Source organism: Triticum aestivum, chromosome 1A (assembly GCF_018294505.1).
Source record: "Triticum aestivum cultivar Chinese Spring chromosome 1A, IWGSC CS RefSeq v2.1, whole genome shotgun sequence".
Classification (NCBI taxonomy): Eukaryota; Viridiplantae; Streptophyta; class Magnoliopsida; order Poales; family Poaceae; genus Triticum; species Triticum aestivum.
Genome location: NC_057794.1, coordinates 131,234,884 through 131,243,958, shown reverse-complemented (window position 1 = coordinate 131,243,958; position 9,075 = coordinate 131,234,884).

Below are 9,075 nucleotides of genomic sequence, written 5' to 3'. Positions count from 1 at the left end.
GGTTTCCGGATCTTCAGAGGTAGTCCTCTTCCTTCCCCGAAGCGAGAGAAGGTCAGATTCTTCCCCTTGGTTATCCTCCTTCACGGAGGCGCTCATTCCCTCGATTGGAATTGGTAGCGATGGGGGCCCACTTTCGACCTCATTATTCCCCCCCTTTATCTTCCTTTGAGGGCTCCGGGCAAGGTGCTATCTCGAGCATCTTTTCCAGTATCGGATTCTCCAAACCCTCGGGAAGGGGGCCTGAACACCGAATCATCTTCGCCCTCGTTAGCCAGTCCTGGTCAAAGAGCGATTTCTCAGAATGATGTCATGGTAAATGAAAGATGGTGTGTTCGGCTAAAGGATTACTTACTTGGTCGGCGGTACGGTTGCTGCTCAGGCCCACGTCCTCGGTAGTATCCGGACACTCTATTTGGGGTCCGAAGAATGATTTGTACATCTCCTCGTGCATCAGGGCGAGGAAATTCTGAATAGTGCGCGGCCCTTCTGGGTTGAACTCCCACATGCGGAGGGGACGGCGTTTGCAAGGCTGGATTCAACGAACCAGCATGACTTGCACCACCATAACCAGACTGAAATCTCCTTCGAAGAGATCTTGAATGCGGCTCTGCAGTATAGGCACGTCCTTGGATGGACCCCAGCTCAGTCCTCTGCTAATCCATGACATCAGTTGTGGTGGAGGGCCCGAGCGGAAAGCAGGGGCAGCCACCCACTTGGCACTTCTGGGAACTGTGATGTAAAACCACTCCCGTTGCCGTAATCTGGACACCTCTAGAAAGGAACCTTTTGGCCATGGAGCCCCTGCTATCTTGCTTATTAATGCGCCTCCGCACGCTGCATACTGCCCCTCGACTATCTTCGGCTTCACGTCAAAGGTCTTGAGCCACAGGCCGAAGTGAGGGGTAATGCGGTGGAAGGCCTCACACACGACAATGAATGCCGAGATGTGGAGAAAGGAGTCCGGGGCTAGATCATGGAAATCTAGCCCGTAATAGAACATCAAACCCCTAACAAAGGGATCCAGGGTGAGGCCTAGACCTCGGAGGAAGTGGGAGATGAACACAATGTTCTCATTAGGTTCAGGAGTAGGGACGACCAGCCCTCGGGCAGGCAGCCGATATGGATACACATGTGTACATATGGATACACGTCTTCTGCGAACACCCCCGCATTATATGCATGGGGGCTGAAGCCGACGAATGCAATCTTTCAGGTTATACACATGTGTACATAAACGGCCGCACAGGAGGCATCATATTACTTTTAGGCAAAAGTATAAATATAGCCTTAATAAATTTCATAAACACATTGTGTTTACAATGGGAATACATGTCACTCAAACATAATATTCTTCGAGCACTGGGCCTCTATCAAACGAGCGCCCTCAAGTACTTCTTCGAAATAGTGCTCGGCAGCCACTCGGCCTATGGCCGAACCCTGCGCCGCAACAGTGGTAGCATCCAGCTCCGCCCAGTATGCTTTGACATGGGCAAGGGCCATCCGCGAGCCCTCTATACACGCCGACCTCTTCATCGCATTGATGCGCGGCACCACTCCAAGGAACTGCTGCACTAAGCTGAAAAAGCTGTTCGACTTCGGTTTTTCCGGCCACATATGATCTACGACGGACCTCATGGCGAGTCGGGACAACCTGTTGAGTTCGGCCCATTTGGCTAGCTGATCATTCAATGGAAGCGGATGCTCTGGAACGTTAAACTACGACCAGAACAGCTAGTCCACTTCATGATCTGTTTGATCTCGGAAGTATTCGGCCGCATCGACAGCGCTCGCCGCCAAGTCCATATATGCATCTGCCGAACTCCATAGCTGATCCAGAGGGGCATACCGCGGATCTCCGAACTTCCTCCGCAGCAAAAAGGGCTTCCCAGCCGCAATATCCCTGGCTTCACGCAGCTCTTCCTTCTTTGCCCTCATAGCAGAGCGGGTGTCTTTGGTCGCCACCACGGCCTTTTCAAGGTCCGTTGCCTTCGCTCGGTTTTCTTTTTCAAGGAGCTGGTAGCGGTCGGTAGTGTCTTTTAACTTTACAGCCATCTTGGCCATTTTATCTTTGCACTCGCAATGTGCAGCCTTTTCGGCTCTTAACTCTTCGGCCGCCTTTAAAGCGGTTGCATTACTAATTCTCGCTTGTTCCTTGGCTCGGGCAAGTTCCGCCCGAAGGGTCTCCACCGTGGTAGCTCCATCAGCAGTCACAACATATTAAAGATACTAGCGTTACGTTGCTCTTACTATGTGACATTCACCAGAAAACATTACTTACCTTGTGCCTCGTCAAGCCGCTTGTTAGCAAGCTCGATGTCGGCATCTGCCGCATCCAGTTGCCGCTTTAGCTCGGCAAACTCATTAGTCCGGCTAGCCACCGGAGCTTCCACCACCTGCACATAAAGGCGGTTTGGTTATTACCTGGGACTACGATCCTCTGTTCGTCGCCGTTCTCAACGACAACCAGAGTCTCAGGGGCTGCTATCTACACAGGGCACACCTAAAAATGTGTGGTACTATCAAAAAGTATATCATTTCACGTACCTCAAAGCCCGTCAGTAGACTCATAAAGGCTTCATGCAATCCGCTTTCGGCGGACGAAATTCTTTCCATCACTATACCCATCAACGTATGGTGTTCTTCTGAGATGGCCGCTCGCTCCAACAGCTCCCTCAGTACGTCCGACCGCATACCAGACGATGTCGGACTCTTTTGATTGCTCTCTTCAAGAGCCGGACGCTGGGGACTTCAGGTGACTATAGGATTATCTTCTGGCCTCACCGGATTCGGAGAGGCCCTCCGCGACGACACTTCAAGGTCGCCCGCTTCTTGAGCGGGGGAGTCCGGGGGAGGCGTTTCGCTCTCCATCATCTCCGAAAGAAGATCCCCCGAAGACGAGCTCTGCTGAGAAGGGCTAAGATCCAAACTGCAAGATAAACGCTTCGGTTATTTTCCTCAGAGGTAAGGTAGTATATCTCCACTATTGAAGTACTTTTTGATTACTTACAGCTCGTTGGAGGGCTGATCCTCGCGCGGACCTTGTGCTGCAAAAGCACCCTCCAAGGTAGGACCCTCTGGTGGAGACTTCTTCTCCCGTTTGGACGCCTCGGTTTCTGGATCTTCAGAGGTAGTCCTCTTCCTTCCCCGAAGCGAGAGAAGGTCAGATTCTTCCCCTTGGTTATCCTCCTTCACGGAGGCGCTCATTCCCTCGATTGGAATTGGTAGCGATGGGGGCCCACTTTCGACCTCATTATTCCCCCCCTTTATCTTCCTTTGAGGGCTCCGGGCAAGGTGCTATCTCGAGCATCTTTTCCAGTACCGGATTCTCCAAACCCTCAGGAAGGGGGCCCGAACACCGAATCATCTTCGCCCTCGTTAGCCAGTCCTGGTCAAAGAGCGATTTCTCAGAATGACGTCATAGTAAATGAAAGATGGTGTGTTCGGCTAAAGGATTACTTACTTGGTCGGCGGTACGGTTGCTGCTCAGGCCCACGTCCTCGCTAGTATCCGGACGCTCTATTTGGGGTCCGAAGAATGATTTGTACATCTCCTCGTGCATCAGGGCAAGGAAATTCTAAATAGTGCACGGCCCTTCTGGGTTGAACTCCCACATGCGGAGGGGCCGGCGTTTGCAAGGCTGGATTCAATGAACCAGCATGACTTGCACCACCATAACCAGACTGAAATCTCCTTCGAAGTGATCTTGAATGCGGCTCTGCAGTATAGGCACGTCCTTGGCTGGACCCCAGCTCAGTCCTCTGCTAATCCATGACATCAGTTGTGGTGGAGGGCCCGAGCGGAAAGCAGGGGCAGCCACCCACTTGGCACTTCTGGGAGTTGTGATGTAAAACCACTCCCGTTGCCATAATCTGGACACCTCTAGAAAGGAACCTTTTGGCCATGGAGCCCCTGCTATCTTGCTTATTAATGCACCTCCGCACGCTGCATACTGCCCCTCGACCATCTTCGGCTTCACGTCAAAGGTCTTGAGCCACAGGCCGAAGTGAGGGGTAATGCGGTGGAAGGCCTCACACACGACAATGAATGCCGAGATGTGGAGAAAGGAGTCCGGGGCTAGATCATGGAAATCTAGCCCGTAATAGAACATCAAACCCCTAACAAAGGGATCCAGGGTGAGGCCTAGACCTCGGAGGAAGTGGGAGATGAACACAACATTCTCATTGGGTTCAGGAGTAGGGACGACCTGCCCTCGGGCAGGCAGCCGATATGGATACACATGTGTACATATGGATACACGTCTTCTGCGAACACCCCCGCATTATATGCATGGGGGCTGAAGCCGACGACTGCAATCTTTCAGGTTATGCACATGTGTACATAAACGGCCGCACAGGAGGCATCATATTACTTTTAGGCAAAAGTGTAAATACAGCCTTAATAAATTTCATAAACACATTGTGTTTACAATGGGAATACATGTCACTCAAACATAATATTCTTCGAGCACTGGGCCTCTATCAAACGAGCGGCCTCAAGTACTTCTTCGAAATAGTGCTCGGCAGCCACTCGGCCTATGGCCGAACCCTGCGCCGCAACAGTGGTAGCATCCAGCTCCGCCCAGTATGCTTTGACATGGGCAAGGGCCATCCGCGAGCCCTCTATACACGCTGACCTCTTCATCGCATTGATGTGTGGCACCACTCCAAGGAACTGCTGCACTAAGATGAAAAAGCTGTTCGGCTTCGGTTTTTCCGGCCGCAGATGATCTACGACGGACCTCATGGAGAGTCAGGACAACCTGTTGAGTTCGGCCCATTCGGCTAGCTGATCATTCAATGGAAGCGGATGCTCTGGAACGTTAAACTACGACCAGAACAGCTAGTCCACTTCACGATCTGTTTGATCTCGGAAGTATTCGGCCGCATCGACAGCGCTCGCCGCCAAGTCCATACATGCGTCTGCCGAACTCCATAGCTGATCCAGAGGGGCATACCGTGGATCTCCGAACTTCCTCCGCAGCAAAAAGGGCTTCCCAGCCGCAATATCCCTGGCTTCACGCAGCTCTTCCTTCTTTGCCCTCATAGCAGAGCGGGTGTCTTTGGTCGCCACCACGGCCTTTTCAAGGTCCGTCGCCTTCGCTCGGTTTTCTTTTTCAAGGAGCTGGTAGCGGTTGGTAGTGTCTTTTAACTTTACAGCCATCTTGGCCATTTTATCTTTGCACTCGCAATGTGCAGCCTTTTCGGCTCTTAACTCTTCGGCCGCCTTTAAAGCGGCTGCATTACTAATTCTCGCTTGTTCCTTGGCTCGGGCAAGTTCCGCCCGAAGGGTCTCCACGGTGGCAGCTCCATCAGCAGTCACAACATATTAAAGATACTAGCGTTACGTTGCTCTTACTATGTGACATTCACCAGAAAACATTACTTACCTTGTGCCTCGTCAAGCCGCTTGTTAGCAAGCTCGATGTCGGCATCTGCCGCATCCAGTTGCCGCTTTAGCTCGGCAAACTCATTAGTCCGGCTAGCCACCGGAGCTTCCACCACCTGCACATAAAGGCGGTTTGGTTATTACCTGGGACTACGATCCTCTGTTCGTCGCCGTTCTCAACGACAACCAGAGTCTCAGGGGCTGCTATCTACACAGGGCACACCTAAAAATGTGTGGTACTATCAAAAAGTATATCATTTCACGTACCTCAAAGCCCGTCAGTAGACTCATAAAGGCTTCATGCAATCCGCTTTCGGCGGACGAAATTCTTTCCATCACTATACCCATCAACGTACGGTGTTCTTCTGAGATGGCCGCTCGCTCCAACAGCTCCCTTAGTACGTCCGACCGCATACCAGACGATGTCGGACTCTTTTGTTTGCTCTCTTCAAGAGCCGGACGCTGGGGACTTCAGGTGACTATAGGATTATCTTCTGGCCTAACCGGATCCGGAGAGGCCCTCTGCGACGACACTTCAAGGTCGCCCTCTTCTTGAGCGGGGGAGTCCGGGGGAGGCGTTTCGCTCTCCATCATCTCCGGAAGAAGATCCCCCGAAGACGAGCTCTGCTGAGAAGGGCTAAGATCCAAACTGCAAGATAAACGCTTCGGTTATTTTCCTCAGAGGTAAGGTAGTATATCTCCACTATTGAAGTACTTTTTGATTACTTACAGCTTGTTGGAGGGCTGATCCTCGCGCGGACCTTGTGCTGCAAAAGCACCCTCCAAGGTAGGACCCTCTGGTGGAGACTTCTTCTCCCGTTTGGACGCCTCGGTTTCCGGATCTTCAGAGGTAGTCCTCTTCCTTCCCCGAAGCGAGAGAAGGTCAAATTCTTCCCCTTGGTTATCCTCCTTCACGGAGGCGCTCATTCCCTCGATTGGAATTGGTAGCGATGGGGGCCCACTTTCGACCTCATTATTCCCCCCCTTATCTTCCTTTGAGGGCTCCGGGCAAGGTGCTATCTCGAGCATCTTTTCCAGTACCGGATTCTCCAAACCCTCAGGAAGGGGACCCGAACACCGAATCATCTTCGCCCTCGTTAGCCAGTCCTGGTCAAAGAGCGATTTCTCAGAATGACGTCATGGTAAATGAAAGATGGTGTGTTCGGCTAAAGGATTACTTACTTGGTCGGCGGTACGGTTGCTGCTCAGGCCCACGTCCTCGGTAGTATCCGGACACTCTATTTGGGGTCCGAAGAATGATTTGTAAATCTCCTCGTGCATCAGGGCGAGGAAATTCTGAATAGTGCGCGGCCCTTCTAGGTTGAACTCCCACATGCGGAGGGGCCGGCGTTTGCAACGCTGGATTCAACGAACCAGCATGACTTGCACCACCATAACCAGACTGAAATCTCCTTCGAAGAGATCTTGAATGCGGCTCTGCAGTATAGGCACGTCCTTGGCTGGACCCCAGCTCAGTCCTCTGCTAATCCATGACATCAGTTGTGGTGGAGGGCCCGAGCGGAAAGCAGGGGCAGCCACCCACTTGGCACTTCTGGGAGCTGTGATGTAAAACCACTCCTGTTGCCATAATCTGGACACCTCTAGAAAGGAACCTTTTGGCCATGGAGCCCCTGCTATCTTGCTCATTAATGCGCCTCCGCACGCTGCATACTGCCCCTCGACCATCTTCGGCTTCACGTCAAAGGTCTTGAGCCACAGGCCGAAGTGAGGGGTAATGCGGTGGAAGGCCTCACACACGACAATGAATGCCGAGATGTGGAGAAAGGAGTCCGGGGCTAGATCATGGAAATCTAGCCCGTAATAGAACATCAAACCCCTAACAAAGGGATCCAGGGTGAGGCCTAGACCTCGGAGGAAGTGGGAGATGAACACAACGTTCTCATTGGGTTCAGGAGTAGGGACGACCTGCCCTCGGGCAGGCGGCCGATATGCAAAACCTCGTCTCGTGTCCGGATGGGACTCTACTTGGCGTGGAAGGCAAGCTAAGCAGTACGGATATGGATATCTCCTCCTTTGTAACCGACCTTGTGTAACCCTAACCCTCTCTGGTGTCTATATAAACCGGAGCGTTTTAGTCCGTAGGATAGAACAATAACATTCAATCATACCATAGGCTAGCTTCTAGGGTTTAGCCTCTCTGATCTCGTGGTAGATCAACTCTTGTAATATCCATATCATCAAGAATAAATCGAGCAGGACGTAGGGTTTTACCTCTATCAAGAGGGTCTGAACCTGGGTAAAACATCGTGTCGCCTGCCTCCTGTTACCATCCGCCTTAGATGCACAGTTCGGGACCCCCTACCCGAGATCCGCTGGTTTTGATACCGACACCTACCCGAACACGGGGGAAGACCTTCCTCCTTATATCTTCATGGCCCAACACTCCGACCCATGTCACATAGCCCGGACACCCGAGGACCCCCTAATCCAGGACTCCCTTAGTAGCCCCTGAACCAGTCTTCAATGACAATATATTCGGCACGCGGATTGTCCTCGGCATTGCAAGGCGGGTTCTTCCTCCTGAGTACTTTAAAGCAATCTTCTAAATAAAAGACTATATCCGGCTCTGTATAATTGCGGCAACCCTTTGTCACGAAGGTAAGATACCCAATAAAATAGTGTCTTTTCACTAAGAACTTTTTTCGGCAAAACGCCACATCTGGCCTCTTAACATTTCGAACCGTTTTTACACCTCCCGCTTCGTGTTTCGAGGCACAACCTCCGTTGACATGTCTTGTCAAAACAGAGATCGTGTCCTCCCTTTACGGGATGTTGATGAGGATCCCGTAAAGGGCGGACACGATCTCTGTTTTGACAGGACGTGTCAATGGAGGATGTGCCTCGAAACACGAAGCGGGATGTGTAAAAATGGTTCGAAATGTTAAGAGGCCGGACTTGGCATTTCGCCGGAAAAAGTTGTTAGTGAAAAGACACTGTTTTATTGGGTATCTTACCTTCGTGACCAAGGGTTGCCGCAATTATACAGAGCCGGATATAGTTATTTTATTTAGAATATTGCTTTGAAGTACTCAGGAGGAAGAACCCGCCTTGCAATGTCGAAGACAATCCACGTGCCGAACATATCGTCATTGAAGACTGGTTCAGGGGCTACTGAGGGAGTCCTGGATTAGGAGGTCCTCGGGTTTTCGGGCTATGTGACATGGGCCGGACTGTTGGGCCGTGAAGATATAAGGCAGAAGGCTTTCTTCCCCCGTGTTCGGGTAGGAATCTCCTATGCATGGATGGCAAGATTGGTGTCCGGATATGTAATTCCCTTCCTCTATAAACTGACTATGTACAACCCTAGGCCCCTTTGGTGTGTATATAAACCGGAGGGGTTAGTCCGTAGAGGCTATCAGAATTCATAGAGGCTAGACAGCTAGGGTTTAGCCATTACGATCTCAAGGTAGATCAACTCATGTAACCCTTATACTTATCCAATACAATCAAGCAGGACGTAGGGTTTTACCTCCATTAAGAGGTCCCGAACCTGGGTAAACATCGCGTTCCCCCTGTCCCTTGTTACCTTCGATCCTCAGACGCACAGTCCGGTACCCTCTACTTGAGATCGGCCGGTTTTGACACTGACATTGGTGCTTTCATTGAGGGATCCACTGTGTCGTCGGCAGAAGGCTCGATGGCTCGTTCAATCATCGACAATGATGCTTC